Below are 17,028 nucleotides of genomic sequence, written 5' to 3'. Positions count from 1 at the left end.
GTATCTCAGCTTTCTCCATATCCCTTATGCCCTCATGACCAACAATTACATTATCCCATAACATTCAATTAATTTTCCATATATTATTTATCCTTTCTCCTTTCTTTCTTTACTTGTCTTAACCCATAGTAATTAATATATTTCCTCTCTTCTAGCTCTTTTTTGGCAGTCTATTTTGGCTCTTTTTCTCTTCATCATACAACTTTATCCCAATAAAAACAGGAACTAATCCCTTAAGAAATCCTGATATTTATTTTTGAAATGCATCAATATTATTGCTATTAAAAAAGAATCACACAAGTTCAAAGGACAACAAGAAAGACTAGTCTAGAGCAGTCTGAGGTGATTAAGTAAACTAATCAAATCTTAAACTGGAAAGTAGAGACACAAAAAATTAGTTTTCTGACCAATAGAAGGAGAAATGCTTCATTTAGATAGATTTATTAACCTCCCTCCTCATACAAAGAAACTTGTCAGATTTGTGCTAGATCTGTCAGAGATCAATATGATCAAAGATTTCTTGCTTTTTATTTTTAACTCATTGCTATATTTTTCACATCTGGGCACCTCAGTAATATTTGGATATTTAATATAATTGATATTTTTCCTACCTTTGAATAATCTACATTTGCATTTTATGGGAGATTTAGATTAGAATTAGAAGCGTTTTAGGTTAGATATTAGGAGGATATTTTTCACTCAGAAGGTGAGGCCCAAACACAGGCTGCCCAGATAAGCTGTGGTGCCCCATCCCCGGAGGCACTCAGGGCCAGGTTGGACGGGGCCCTGGGCATCCTGAGCTGGTGAGGCAACCCTGCCCACAGCAGGAGGTTTGAACTGGAAGAGCTTTAATGTCTCTTCCAACCCTAACCATTCTATGATTCAATCATAGATTTGATGATTTTATGATTCTATGAGTAATGATCTGTGTTCTACAAAGCAGAGCATGTTAATGTTTATCAGCAGAAGCAGTGAAGTTCATTTCTCCAAAGAAAGAAATTATCATTGGACAGGAAACTTAATAAAACAGATATTGTTCCTGAATTCCTTGGGGCAGGGCACTTGATTCTGTTACTTTCATGACATTTTAACTGAAAGTATACATAGCTAATTAGTCAAAAAGCAGAGGTGTAATCAATGTATCGATCAATACTTCCCGCATGTAACACTACCTGCCTGGACAGAATAAATAATTGCTTTCATTATTTAATCTCTATGATTCCTTAGTGTTCTTTGTTCATAAAAAATATAGCCCTATTTCATTACAACCAAAAACGTCCAGTTACAGTTTAAGCCAAAATGTTTTTGTTTTTGTTTTTTTTTCCCTGTATGTATATGTACAGAAGCTTACAGCTGCTTTGGGGCCATGAAACTCTGGGCTCTAGAGTGTTACATAAGAAGAATAAATCTAGATCAGCTCCTCACTGAAGATTGCTTGTGATGTTATGAAAATTAATGCTAGCTAGTTGCCAGTCATTCATCTGTTCCTTTATAGATTAGTTTGTGTGATCTCTAGCCCCAAGCAAGCCTGAGAGTATTATAAGCATCACAGTCTGGTAGGCTGGCAACCCTCCGAAAGTGCGATTTCTCTAACCATTTTAATTGCCTTCCCCCTGACCTTTTCCATTACTGCCTTAGCTGTATTCAAAACCCCCAATCTTTAATCAATATTCCATGTGCTCATACATCATCATTTTTTGTCATCTTCTTATTGGTAACTTGATTTACTTTTCTACTTAAAGTTTGCAAGGCTTCTATTTATACAATTCTGTGACTGTGCCAGAATGATCAGTGATGTTTAAATGGCTTTTCTTGATTTATCACCACATAAGATAGATCATGCTGCCAAACTGGGAAAAAGAGCATTTGTAAGGAGTTCAGAAGATGACTACTTGTGCTTATGCTAAAAATATAAAGAAATTGTTATACACGTAAGGCATTTACAGGAGGAACTTTTCTTTATGTCTGCATGTTGGATAGACATGTTGGATAGGCTGTGATCAAATTCGTTCAATTTGAAAGTGAACAATAAATTTATGTGCTTACTTTTCTCATTTTCACTTCGTCTGATCCTGATGAAAACCTAAAAAATTTGAGAGATACTGTGATCTTTCTATCCAGTCCTCGATGTGGAAAATAAATTACTTCCTAATTACGATTTGAAGAACAAAAATCTCCTCCTAATTACCCATGTCAGTAAAGATTATCCAACAGTTTCCATTCTGAATATGTCTTGTTTTTGTTAATGAAGCAGTGCTCTTTGAAAAAAATTCCTGTGACTCTGTGTTACTCAGTCAGTTACAGAACTTCTATCCTTATCATCTAACAAGTAACTATGAAGGCACTCTATTTCTTTAGGGCCATATTTCTGTTTGCTATAGATTTCCAAGACATCTTTTCACATCACAATTAATAGAAAAAAATCCATGTTTGCATGAGTACTTGTAGCTGCACTGTTAGATAAAGGCAAGGCCACTTAAGTGGTGTAATTCCAGGACAAAGTGGAAAATATGTGTGGACTCCTCTGAGTTCATCCTGTGGCCAAAGGACATACAGAGCACAATATAGGCCAGAAAGCTGTATGTGCAGTATGGCACAGCACATCACTGCTGTTGACAGCAGACCAAGGGAGGTGTTCCTCCCACTCTACACTGGTGGGGACAAATTTGAAGAACTTTGTCTAGTTCTGTGATCCTCAGTTGAAGAAAGACAGGGAAATACTGAAGAGAGTCCAGCAGAGGGCCAAGATAATAAAGGGTCTGGAGCATCTCATGTATGAGGAAAGGCTGTTCAGCCTGAAGAAGATAAGACTGAGTGGGGATCTTATCAATGCTTAAAATTAACTAATGAACAGGAGTCAAGTGGATGGGCATAGGCTTTTTTCAGTGGTGCGCAGAGCGAGAACAAGAGGCAATGAGCACAAACTGGAGCATAAGAAGTTCCGCAAAAACATGACAAAGAACTTCTTTACTGTGACAGTTATTGAGCACTGAAACAAGCTGCTAACAAAAGAGGTTATGAATTTTCCTTCTCATTTCAAGATATTCAAGACCCACAAGGGTGCTTACCCGTGTAACAGCATACAGCCTGCTGTATGGAACCTGCTTTAGCAGGGGGTTGGTAACTAGATGATCTACAGAGGTCCCCTGGAATTCCTACAATTCTATGTTAATGTGATTCTGTGATCCGCAGATTAACTGTTATATCCACCACTGACTCCTTCATGTACAGTGTTCTAATCAGGACTGTTGTGATTTTATTGTAGTTCTTTCAGCTCTATTTTTGTACTTGTCATAGATTTTTTGCTGCTTTATTCTGTTTGATTTTATTCTATCTATTTTTATCCTCTTCTCTTTCATTTTCTTCAAGGATCTTTCTTTAAGGATGTGTGTCTGGCATTCAAAAATTCAGAAAAAGGAACAGAAATAGGACATGCATTTAGGTGTTAAGCTAGGACATGCATCTTTTTGTAAAATATTACTATATTACCAAGAGATCTCTGGAAATTATGTTCCTTTCTTATGGAGATTCTTGAGAATGAAAATGGCTTTATTTTGAGATATGATGTGGAGAGCTTTAATGTGGTTCTGTTCACTGCTTCATTTATGTGTTTAATTACACCTAAAGGACTGCTGTGGGTTTACCTATATTAGGTTTACATGGCAAGTTTTAAAGGAGTGGAGAGGAAGGGCAAGGGAATTGGTCTGCAGAGAAGAGTTGAAAGATAGCCAATGTCAGATAGAATTCAGTTCCAGACAGCTCTAAAAGGACCCGCCACTGCCAGAGCTGAGACATTGAGAATGCTGGGTGTGCGTTGAAAGAACAGATTTGAGGAAAGGAAATATCACTGTGCAACAGCAGCTGGGAGAGAGTAGTGAGAGATGGGAGAGATGCAGGCACCAAGGTCAGTGCAGCAAGAGGACAGGAGGAGCTCCAGGCTGGAGCCGTATCTTCCTGCAGCCCAGGGGAGGCCCACAGAGGAGCAGGCCATCCCCCTGCAGTCCATGGGCACTTCACAGAGCAAATTTCCCCACGGAGCCATGGAGGAGCCCACAGGGCAGCAGTGGATGAGGACTGGAGGACACACAGCCCATGGAGAGTCCCAACAGGAACAGACTCAGTTGGACTCATGGTCCTGAATTATAAAGATATTTCAGAATTCCCACTGCCATTTATATTTTCCCCTGCTTATGTCTCAAGTGTTTGAGAGCTACAGGAGAACAATTATATGCTTAACAGTAGAGCTAAACAGTAACACAGACAAGGAGAAAGATTTTTGTTGGTGGTGTGGGTTTATGTAGACATTTTAACATATTACATTTTAGCATACTACAGTTTAGGATGAAGATACTTGAATTAGTGGGCAAGAAAATGTAGCTTGTGTGAGGAGAATGGAAGAGAATTAATAGTCTGGAAAACAATGAATAGAAACATACTTAAATTTGATAGAGTTATTATTGGAATAAAAACTAGAGGAATGAAGCAATATCCTCACTATTAAAACCTTTTTTTTTTTTTTTTTTTTTTGTTATTTTATTTTCTACTTTTAACAAGAAAGCTAGGTGAAGTCATGTCACTGTGGTCATGAGATAGCTCAGTGGAGTTCTCACGGGTAGTTGCATAAAAAGCAGTGACACATATGGTGAGAAAGGAGATGCAAACTCTGAAACAATGTTACTGTCAGTCTTTCATGAGTTCAATTTTATAGGTAATTGACCTTTGTTTTACATTTTCCAGCTTTGCTTGAACAGTAAACTAGAATATTACACTTTTTTCTCTTGCCAGTGTTGTTCTTTTTGGAACATCTTATCAATTTAAAAAAAATCAATAGAATGAAGTTAGCAAATGAAATACTGTGTAGAATACAGATGGCACATAGGTCAATATACCTTCAGAATAATCTGTCTTTGTTAATGGTGTGTTATAAGCAGGCAAAAAGTTTGTAATGGTAGTTAGAACATCAGCACTTTTCCATACTGTGTGATATCATCTGAATGCATCATTATCAGGTTGAATTAGGAAGACAGCATAAATGGACTTTCACTGTATTCTTATTTTGTGACAGGAGCAACTGCAAATTGTACTTAGGTAGCAAGATTGTACAAGCAAATGAAAGAATTCTTTCTTAGCAGGTAACAAGCAGGAAAAGTAGAGAGAATTAGAAAGCACATAGAATCATAGAATCATAGAACCATTAAGGTTGGAAAAAACTACAAAGATCATCTAGTCGAACCATCAACTCATCACTCATGCCCACTAACCATGTCAGTTGAGATTCAGAAAGCGTTCTTACTCCAGCTAGCACTAAATATAGTTAGCTTCCTGAATTTATGTATCAGTTTTTTTTCAGGACGTGTAAGCAATTTCATGTCTTTTAAACTCCAAATGCCTTGGAAGTCTTTTATCCGCGATATTTTGTTCTTTATACTTTTTTTAAGACTGCATTCACAGAATATTTTTATAGATATAAATAAAACAAAATTCAACAAATATCACTTATCTTAGAAATCATTACAAAATATTTCTTACAAGACTCTAACAAAATATTTCTCTTGAGGAAGAAAAAATTTGAAGGGGGAGGTAATGACTTTTGGAAATCTTTTATCTCCAGGAACACTGAACAAAATCCCTGAAGCATATTGTTCTTCTCTCAAGAATGTTATATACAAGAGTTTTGATTTATTCAGATGACTTTGCTATTCTTTCCTCAGAGAATACTTTTCCTTTTCTGTATTTGGAAATCATCACCTATTGTGTCTTAGCTATAGCAGTAAATTACAGCAATTTTACTGCAAATCAGAACCTGAAGATTTGGTAAAATAAAGGACTTCTATGACACAGAAATTTGCTTTCCAATTACAGAGATTTAAGATTTTTTTCCCCATTTATTTATTTAAGCTCGTTTAAATATATATTCAGCCTTTATAATATGTAGCAATTTTTACCATAGAAACACACAGATATTTGGATGAACTTAATGATAAAACTCAAAAAACAATCAAACAATCTCAGTAAACAAGCCTTCTTCTGTGAGATAATTATTTCTAAAGACATTTGAGGCAGAATAATTTAGGGACATATTTCTTAAAATATAAAAATAGCAACTGAAAATATTATGTCCTGTTGACTGGGATAATCAAAGCACAGCCTCTAAAAATGCTGAAATACAAACAGTGGAGGACAAATAAGAGGTTACAATGTAATAATGAAAGATAATGGAAAATACTACATACAAATTAATAAATGCAGAAGCAAATCTAATCTTCAGCAACTCCAAAATTGAAAGAGAACAGAATGATAAAATCTAGTGATTGGTAAAACCAAAAAGACAGAAGTTGAGTTGTATGTCTGGTATGTTTTCAAATAGAACTATGAAATGTATTTGGATGTAAATTAGAAGATAAAAATGCCTAAAAAAAAAAAAGACAACAGTTGAAAGGAAGACAGTCTTCTGCTCTCCCCAACTCTTTTTCTTTTTCTTTTCTTTTTCTTTTTCTTTTTCTTTTTCTTTTTCTTTTTCTTTTTCTTTTTCTTTTTCTTTTTCTTTTTCTTTTTCTTTTTCTTTTTCTTTTTCTTTTCTTTTTCTTTTTCTTTTTCTTTTTCTTTTCTTTCTTTTCCTTTTTGACAATAAATACCACTCTTGGACAGTATAGACCAATTAGACAAACTTGTCTATTGGCCTTACCCACTCCCTCTCCACACTGATCAAAACAACTGTGAATACATCAGAACTACCATGGTCTGTCATGGACATCCAAACTTTTGACTTTCTTGGGCTGCAATAAGTGAAGAAATATTGTCTTGGGCAATGTCTGGTTGTTGCTGAGTGATGGGTGAGTGCCTGGGGCTGGGCCAAACTGCTTGCTGGGGAAGAGCTGACACTATGATGATATGGAAGCTGAGAGGAGAGCACAGTGCTATCTGTCCTGGGCTGCACATGACCTGTGGTCTTGAGGTTGGACGTGCCTGGCTAGATACTATCAGGCTTCTTTAGACTTATACAGTAAATCACATCCACTGGTGTAGGTTTTTATGAGCGCAGGATGTAGGCTCTTATTCATCCCTGGCAAAAATGCATACCTAATGTTGAAAAGAATGTTGGAAAAAAAATTGTTTTATATCTGAGAATTTGTTTTATCAAATAGTGTTATTTTACTCTTTGTATCTATTTTCGTGGAAATAAATATAAATAGAGGGTGTTACTTTCGGAATGACAAAAATAGTGATGCACAGTGCAGTTGCTCACTACCTGCTGACAGATCCCCAGTCATTCCCCAGGCAGCTGTTCCCCCCCCAAGGCAACTCCCCACAATTTAATTAGTTTTTGCATTCTGTCATCTATGATAGAATATGCCTTTGTCCAGTTTAGGTCAGCTGTCCTGGTTCTGTTCTCTCTCAGCTCCTTGCACCCTCCCAGCCCCCTTGCTGGCACAGCAGTACAAGAAGCTAAAATGCCCTTGGCTCTTTACAGCACTGCTCACCAACAGCTAAAACATCAGTGTTATCAACATTGTTTTTCTCTAAAGCCCAAACACACCAAACACTGTGAATTAAAAAAAAAATCTCTGTCCCAGATCAATCAGAACAAATTTTCAATCTTTATATTATTTAAAACAGATATTAACATTTTTGATTTGTGAAATGTGTTAAGGATTGCCTTCTATTTTTCCCAAATGCAATAAAGTTTTTAAACAGAGAGTTGATACATAAAAGCTGCTTTCATGGTTTTTCACTTATAATAATCAGAGGAAATCACGCAGAGATAAAGAATGATGAGACCAACAGAATGGATGAGGTACTGGCTTGGCTATTTTAAATTACAATTTTCTGTTGATAATATTTATGTGTAAGATCATGGTCCCTGAAATCACACAATGTCACAGAATATCAGGGACCTTGAAAGATCATCTAATCTAATTCATGCCCCCTCGCCCCCCTCAAATGAACAGTGTAACTTCCTGGGTTGAAAATTTTAACTTCCTGTGTTGGGAAAATAAATAGATAGATGAATAGATGATAGATGATAGATAGATAGATAGATAGATAGATAGATAGATAGATAGATAATAAAATCTAGGAAAATATAATCATTTCAGGTAAAATACACTGAAGAAGGCTGCGTCCCATTTAAATCTCTGAGTCTAATGACATGCTTAGTGTTCTCCTGTGCCTTATTTGCTCAAGCACATGTTAAAACTCCTACTTGGAATGAAAGCATGTCTCTTCACTGGAGGAGACATGGTTTACTGATCCTCAGTAGTGATGATGATATACACATAGTATCCTTTGATGGCCAACTGCTGTAAATATCCATACTGTTATGGATGTCATGCCTACAGGAAGAGTGATGAGGATTCAGTGCACATCCACTTCTAGCCTTTCTTTCCTTCCTGCTCCAGACTCCACTGAGAATACTGTACATATGGGCAGTAGAAACACCGAGCAGTGTTAGCTAGAGAGATACCAGTATACTTTAACACGGATGTCAACTCACTATGAGTTCTTGCATAGCCAGTACCTTTGAAACAGGTTATTCCGGATTGTGGTAGGAGATATAGCAGTCGCTGTCAAGCCCAGACAAGGAAAAGTCCCATACACATTTGAGCTGCCTTGTTCCTCCCAGAAGAGTTGCAACCAAGAGAAACAAGAAAACAGTACTTTGATAACAGTATTTATTATTCTTTGACTTCAGTTGCCTTTTGGAGTACTTCTCTGAGTGCACACATGCATATGTCTGCGGTTTATTGTCTGAAACAAGCAACTTCGGATAAGTGAATTATTGCAACTCATGACCTGCAGAGAGAACAATTGCTACAGACATAGTGGACTTTAAAATTCTCACACTTAGCATTTATTTAAGGAGAAAATTAAATCTGATTATACTTTGAAATCCTTCTGTTTCACATAATATATTTAATTACACACAGCTCTTTGTTAAGAAAGTATTTGTAATAGCTTTTGATAACAGGCTTCCCAAAAATGACAGACAGATAAAGATACTGGGATTTGAAGATTTAGTTGTTTTGTTTTGTTTTGTTTTGTTTTGTTTTGTTTTGTTTTGTGGGTGATGGTTTTTGGTTTTTGGTTGTTTTTTTTTTTTTTAATTCTAAAGTATGGAAGGAAAGGGAAAAAGAAACAAATCCTCGTGAAGCTTGCCAGTGACAGCACATTTTCTTAGCTTGATATCTGTGTCTGAAATCAAAGTCCCACTGGATAAAGGTAAAAGTCACTTAACTGAAAAAATTCCTAAGTGACTGAAAACTGGCATCTGTTCTTTATAGGTTCTTTTTGGAGAATTCTCACTAGAAAAGAGCAGTTGAAACGATTATCTTATAGCAGTACTAAATAATACAGTGTTCTACGACATTCAAAGGTCTGGAGATCCCTGTGGAAACAGTGACATTTGTACAGCAAGTTAGACTGCTTCTGCAAAAGAGGTTGGTGGGAATGAGAAAATGATAGGTTTTTGACGGAATGTTAACCCCAAATAGCCACCTTTCCTGAAAGATAACTGGGAAAAAAAAAAAAAAAAAAAAAAAAAAAAAAAGATCTAATAATATTTTAGATAAAGGTCCAGACTCTTAGATCAATTTAAAACTGATACACACCCACTTATTTTAATGGTCCCAGCTGATGTTCTGTCCCTGACACATTAGAAAGAGAAAATAAATGTCACATTGGTATGCTCTGGTGACAGATCAGTTGGTTACATTTTTCTAGATGGCATAATGTATCATCTTATTAAGGGCACCCCCTTTTGCTTGTCATTACAACATCTGAAATGGTTTCTGAGACTTTTTTTTTTTTTTTTTTCCTGGTTCACTTACTTGTAAGTTTAAAAAGTTTTTCCAGACATACCTGAAGTAAATATGGGCTATCTCAGCTATAAAGCAGGGTCACTGCCTCCAAATGAGATTTCTTCCTGTATTTATTTCACTGGTACAGTGAAAAGATATTAAGGGAGAATTAGACTCTGGGCTTTCTTCACACAGGGGAAGATTTGACCTTATGTGTCCTGCATGCTCTTAATAGCAGGCTGTAACACAAGTAGAGAAAAAATGAAAAGACATTTCATCCCACCTGTTGAATTTGGACAAGATTGCAGCTAGGAAGTTAAGAATCATAGGGAAAGCAAGCAGTCAGCTGAGGATAGCTTGTTTTTGTCCTAGAAGAGAGCCGCCAGTTGCAGGCCTGGATGCATTGTACATCTGCATCTCTGGCTATCTTTCCTTACTAGGGACTTTCTTCATTGTCTGATAGTGCAACTTCACCATGAGGATTGTGAATTCACGTCTATGATATTCCATAATTCTGATGGTGAGGTCTTTCCCTTGAGTTGTGGAAGCTGAATTCTTTCAGACTGAGAAAGGTCTGCTTGGGGAAGATGTCACTGATATATTTGTAAAAGCCTCTTTGCTCAGATACTTGCCACCACCCACTGTTTGTTACAGTTAGTTCTGCAGAACAGCAAAGTGCTGCTTTGTAGATTTCCTTAGAGATTTAAGCTGAATTGGGCAGCTGTGTATCTAAAATCATACAGCAACAGAACTCAGCTGGAAGACAAACATTATCTCCTCAACAGGGCAGCAAAATTCATTTTTGAGCACTCAGGCAATTTCTTTTTCAAGGATGTGGAGACTGAAGCAGTGTTACAAGTAGATACTCTTGATTATTGTCTAAAGAGAGCCCTAATTCCCAATTGAGATGGGTTTCCCAGGGTTGTATTTAGTACCCTGAGCACTTCAGCAATGCCTTCCAGCATTTGGTCTTTCAGACCATGTGCTCGGTGCCCTTCAAAGCTTGCTAGGCCACTGTGGGCATTGGCAAGCAGAGAATCTTAGCTTCATGCCACAGAGGGTTTTAAACCTTGTGAATACTGATTATATTTTTCACTAGAATTAAAAAGAGATAAAGATCAGGATTTATTGTATATTAATAAGAAATGAACACTTCAGGGCTTGCCTGGGCTCCTAAAACTTTTCTACATAGTATTGCTCATTGTGTAGCTAACACATTAACATGCTCTATGCATGAACTGGGGCCTGACAATTCAACCAAACTGAGTGTTTAATGTCTCCAGTAATACAATCATGTTATTTATGTAGGTAAAGCATAGCTTGACTGCCATATGCAAACAAATTTTTATAGAGAATTAACTTTCTGAATAAACTTTCAGTCTCCACTTTTGCATCTCCTACAAGAAGGAGATCTAGAAAGTCAACAATGTCTTATACCACTGAATTTTTAAAGACTATTTTTAAACTTTTCTCTCCTTCTCTTTCACCAAGTTGACAGATGGAGTTCTTATGTTGCTGAGATATTTAAAATTAAATGCAGTAAAACCATTAAAATTTTAAAACAAACCAGCCACAAACCTTCTGCCCTGTATGACTGTTTTATTCTGAGGGCTCATTTTTTTATAACATGGAAATGTGTAAAAAAAACATATTTTTGACTGATCTTTTGAACAAATGCTGTTCTTACTTTTGTTCTGCTAAATGCATAAGAAATCTAAAGTACAAAAAGCAAGAAAAAGGTTAATTCTTAAATTTTACTAGTCTTGTTTAGTCCCTCTTGCTTAACAATAGCTAGAAGTTAATCCCACAGTAGGCAAAGGAAAAGGCATCAAAATACACCCATCTTGCACTATAACAACATTTTCTTTGAAAAAATATCTATGGTTTTAGTGTTCTGCCTGGAAGATAGATGATCACAGTGAATAGGGCTTATTAAAATTATTCTATATCTCCAGTGTTGTGACAAATCAGCTTGTTCTTTAACTTATGCTGGTGCATACAGCATTTCTTTTACTCTGCATTTCTTGAATTTGCCATAAGAGTACAGAAAAAGCAAAAACGCAAAGGTTTTTTCAGATTGAATACTGAGCAATCAGTAAAATCAGTAGTATCCCCACAGTCCCAAGAAATTAGTTCAGTACTAATTTCTTTTATGTGCAGATGTGTTACAGTAATTTTTTGCCTTTTTTTTTTTTTTTTTTTTTTTTTTTCAGTGGTGGTTGTTTGCTTGGGAAATGGGAAAGAAACTTTCCAGCAACTAGAAAGTTCTAAGCAAATTTTCCTGTACCTATGATGACTTCCTATTTTCAATGACGCCATTTGAAACTGAATCTCAAAGTTCTATTGTGACATTTTATAAACAATATAATCTTTGAAATTATCCTCAAATTAAAATCAAACTGATGCTAAAGGGAAAAAAAAAAAAAAAAAGGCAAAAAAGAGTGGAAAAACATGCCCTGATCTTCCTACCTCTCTCGATAAATACTGCATCAAAGATTCTCCCTGTAAGACAAATAGTTCTCCTGTTCTTTAGTGGTTTTTTTGTTGGTTTGGGTTTTTTTGAACAGTTTCTCAATTGAGTCTGCCAGCAGGCCCATGATCTATCCAGCAGGGATAACAGTGTGCAATATTTAATTCTTCTCTCTCCAGCTTCCCTGCCTCTGTTTTTCTGTCATAGCTGGGCTCTTTATGCCAGTGGGCAGAGATCCCAGGTCCAGAGCTTTAATCAGCTCCAAATTTCAGATATCCTTACTAAGCCATTAAAAAAAAAAAAGGGCTCTGAATTTCAATTCTCAAATAGCTTCATCATAAAACACTGCATTAACTCTCTCTCATTTCCAATAGTTTTTTTCCTCTACCCCCCATAGTAAATCACTCACAGCTACTAACTTTCCTTTTATAATTGTGCAGTATACTGTCAACTGTTCAAACAAACAAACAGACTCCATAATTATCACTATATTCTGCATAGCTTTCAGATTAGCACTTATTTGCATTCCACTGTAGCAGAATTTGGTGGGTCCCTCTGAGACCAGGGTCTTATTGTGCTTAGTGCTATACAAACATAGAGCAAAGATCAATCTTATCCCTAAACAGCTAATAGCTGCAAAAGGTGTAAGAACTGCTCTACTTTGCTTAACAGATGAGGTACCAAAGCACAGAGATTAAACAATTTGCTCATTGAAATCTGTGGCAGAATCGATCCCAGACCCCTTAAATCTGAGACAGATGTCCAGTTGACAAGGCTATATCTTAGTGGACCCTGGCTCAGCAACAATTTCCTATTGCTATCAGTAAGTAATCCTTCATTACTGCTCTTTTATTCCCTAAAACATTTGAAACTTCAGCATACTCCAAAGTGTAGTTTTATTTAAAAAATGCAGGCTATTTTCATTACTGATGTTTCATGCCTCACAGAATTACTGGCACAAACACAATTCATGCTCATTGCTGTAAACAAGATGTAATGGAGCAGCATAGCAGCAGCCACGACTGTCACTTATTATCATTACTCTACTCGCATATAATTAATTCCTGGTGAAATACATCATTATAATAAAACAATTCAAACCAATCCCCCAAGCCAGTGTTTCTGCCCTGGAAACAACACCTCACAGTTAGGAAAATGGTTTGGGCTAACAACATTCCTCTTGTTCTGTACGAGAGCCAACAAGCTCTATATCCATCAGTGCTGCAACAAACCAACCCATAATAAGGAGCTTACTGAAAAGATCTGTAATGGAAACTGAACCTATCATTTAAAGATATTTTTGTAATTAAGAAAGGAAGAATAAGAGAAAATGGAATGTAGAATATTTGGACTAGGATACTTTTTGGATGCTCTGTTTCTCTCTGGGCTAAACAAATAAAGGTGTTTCTTAACTCTTCCAAGGGATGACAGCAGGCTGTAACTTCTGAATGAAACACTAAATACTTGCAGAAAATAACAATGGCATCCACAAGTCAACATAGAAGAAAACGGAGCATTTTTTAAAGTTTACAGTAACTTCATTTACATGGGTTCTGTGAAATTCTGGAAAAGAGAAAGGAAATGTGCTCTTTAACATCTTTATCAGTGACATCGATGACGGAATTGAGTGCACCCTCAGCAAGTTTGCTGATGACACCATGCTGAGTGGTGTAGTTGATATGGTGGAAGGAAGGGATAGCAGAAAAAGGAAGTGAACTTATAATTGAGTTGGAAACATTTGCATCTCTTGAGTTTCTAGGTCTACTAACAAGCAAAAGTGATCTCCAACAAAATCTTCCAACACTATACAATGTCTCAACCTTATTGCTTAAACATTTGATATAATTACCTGGCAAGTAGGATGTCTCTGAGTTGGCTTCATCCCTTATTCTCCTGTGTATTTCTTACTTCCATTTATGTGCTTCTATTCTACATGGGAGATGATAAAAATGGAAAACAAACAAACTTACAGTAATGCCTTTCTCTGAACTTCTTTTACACACACACACACACACACACACATATAAACATACAAGTTTTAATTCAGAAGCAAAAATAATATGACATTTTCCTGATGGACTTTTTGGCATCGCAACCAGTGGAACTAGCCCTTAATTGGAGCACGTTTGAAAACAAGCAGCCCACCTCAAATTTGGATGGGAATTTACATCAGAGATAATTGCACAGCAAGGAGCACAGAAGTATACATAATTATAGGCAACAGGCTTACTGCAGATCACCTTATAAAACTAGTGTCACAGAGCCTTTTCATAACAAGCAATTCTGCTTTTATGTTATTATTAATACTGTTGTGGGTTATTATATGAATTGCAGGAAGATTTCACATATCACTCTTGAAAACTGTGACTAATATGCCTAATTAGTAGGCTTAAAAGAAGCTGATCCATCCTTTAAGGACTTCTTAATCTATACAGAGCTTCAATTAAACTTTGTGTCTTTTTTTAAACTAGACCCAGAATTTAATATATTATTGTGTATATCATACATTGATCATTACTTAATCTCAAACCTATTTGAGCATCTAAATATAGTATCTTATAGTATTATATTTCTCTCTGATCTGAACTGTGTCAGTAGAGCAGAAGTAATCCCCAGATTGGCATTTTACCAAGTTCATGCTTTGGTTTTTGAATATTCAACCTTCTTTTATTGTTGAATGTGCGTTTGAGATTATCATGGGGAAAAAAAATAGCAGGAGCAAGGTATTTTCATGGATTTTCACTCACTTTTTTTTTTAAGATTATAAATAAAACAGAGTTTTTTCATTACTGCAAGACTTTGGGGAAGAGTGGCCCTTTTAAGCAGAGCAGGTGAGGCAGACAGGATCCACTGTGTGTAAAAGAGATGGTCGTACAGAATTTGCAGTTCGTAATGACATGGCTGAGAGCCTCTGGTAAAGTCTAAGGGACAAGCAAATAATGTAGAATTTGTTTTGGGAGCTTTCTGCAGGCCATCCAGCTAGGATGATGACACAGATTAATTAGCCTTTAAGAAAATAAGGATACCTCTTGATCAACCAGACTTTTTCTTTGGGATGAGTTCAACTTGCCAAACATTAACTGGAATGATACATAGCTGATACAAACAGGTTGAGGACAAATTCCTAAAACACCTTGATGATATCTTCTTCTCACAGCCAACTAGGAAAGGGGCCCTCCTAGATTTGTTGCTTGTAAACAGAGAGGGTCTTGTAAGTGAAGTGGCAATTGGTGACCATCTTGGCCATAGCAACCAAAAAGTAGTCATGGTTGAAAACCTTTGATGATAGGAGGATAACTGCCATTAAAAACCTCTTCTAAGGATATGAGAGAGCAGACTTTATGCAGCTCAAGGAACTAGTTAGCACAGTCCACTGGGAAACTGCTTTTGAAGGCACAGATATCTGTCAGTGCTGGTCGCTTTTTAAGTACCACCTCTTAAGAGCACAAGAACAGACAATTCCAAAATATCAGAAGTCAGGCAGGTGGGTCAATGTTTATAGTAAATGGGATTACATCAGGCTGGCAGCTAGTTTCTAATGGGGTTCCACCAAGCTCCTTTTTAGGGTCAGTTGTCTTTAATGTTTTCATCAATGACTTGGACTTTAATTTTTCATAGTGCATGACAAAAATATATTCCTTCTGAGTTAAAAGAGAGAGTTAATATAGTTTGTTGATCTTTTGTGGGCTACATGCAACTTGCAACAAATTGAAAGATGGTCATTTTAGACACCCTTCTGTTTTAATTTTAGAATGCTACTAAATAGAGACATATCTATATGAGCTTTCATTCTTCCACATTATGTAAACATTCTCTTTGCTTCCCTTAATCTCCTTTTGGCTAAAGTACAAAATAAGTAAAAAACAAAAACAAAACCCCACACATTCTGATTGTATATGTCTGCACACATCAGTGTGTATGAGTTTTCCTCAAGAACAAATTCATCTTTGTTTGGAAAACAAACAAAGATTGTGATGTTTATAAACTATATAAGAAGCCACAGAAAGCAATCAGAAAAGAGAAACAGATGCAAGATATTATATGGTAGTCAATTACCTACCTGATACATCATCACCTTTACAAAATACTGCTCTTGCTGCCTAAAAAGCAAGAACGTTTATTTTCAAAGAGTAAAATAATTGGTAAAATTTCAGTTTTGTTCCTATCAGCATATTCCACACCAGTGAATTACAGAATCTGAAAGTCACTTCTCTCTCTCCATTTTCAATCACCTTGCTATTTGCTGACTGAAATCACTTTCCCACTGGTAAGTATTGCAGGTGGATCTCATTCAACCATAGGATGAAGGTGTTTGAAGCACAATCAACATAAGCAAAAATCTTTATAAAATATACAAATGTTTCAGAAATTATATATATGTATATATATACACACACCACTATCTATATATATATACTACAAGGGGTAGCATTTTTTTTTTAATGCATTGTGTTTAAACCACTTTATCATTTCAGCATATGACAACAACTAAAGTGATTAAGTTGCTTAACTTAATCTATCACATAACAGCAAAATTGAAATAGCATTCAATTTGCAATTTCTGTTCAAGGTGGATATATGGAGTGGGAAATAAGGTTTCCTGGAAAATCACAGCCTACGTACAAAGGCACGTGCAGCTAGAATAAAGTTTTCCTGATGATAGATCAGAACAAATGAAGAACAGTTCTGTTGGAAGGAACCTAGAAAGATCATCGTGTTCAACTGGTTGACCCCTTCAAGGCTAACAAAAAGTAAAGGCAT

The sequence above is a fragment of the Tetrao urogallus genome (genome assembly GCF_951394365.1).
Source record: "Tetrao urogallus genome assembly, chromosome: 1".
Classification (NCBI taxonomy): Eukaryota; Metazoa; Chordata; class Aves; order Galliformes; family Phasianidae; genus Tetrao; species Tetrao urogallus.
Note: the sequence above shows the minus strand (reverse complement) of the source record.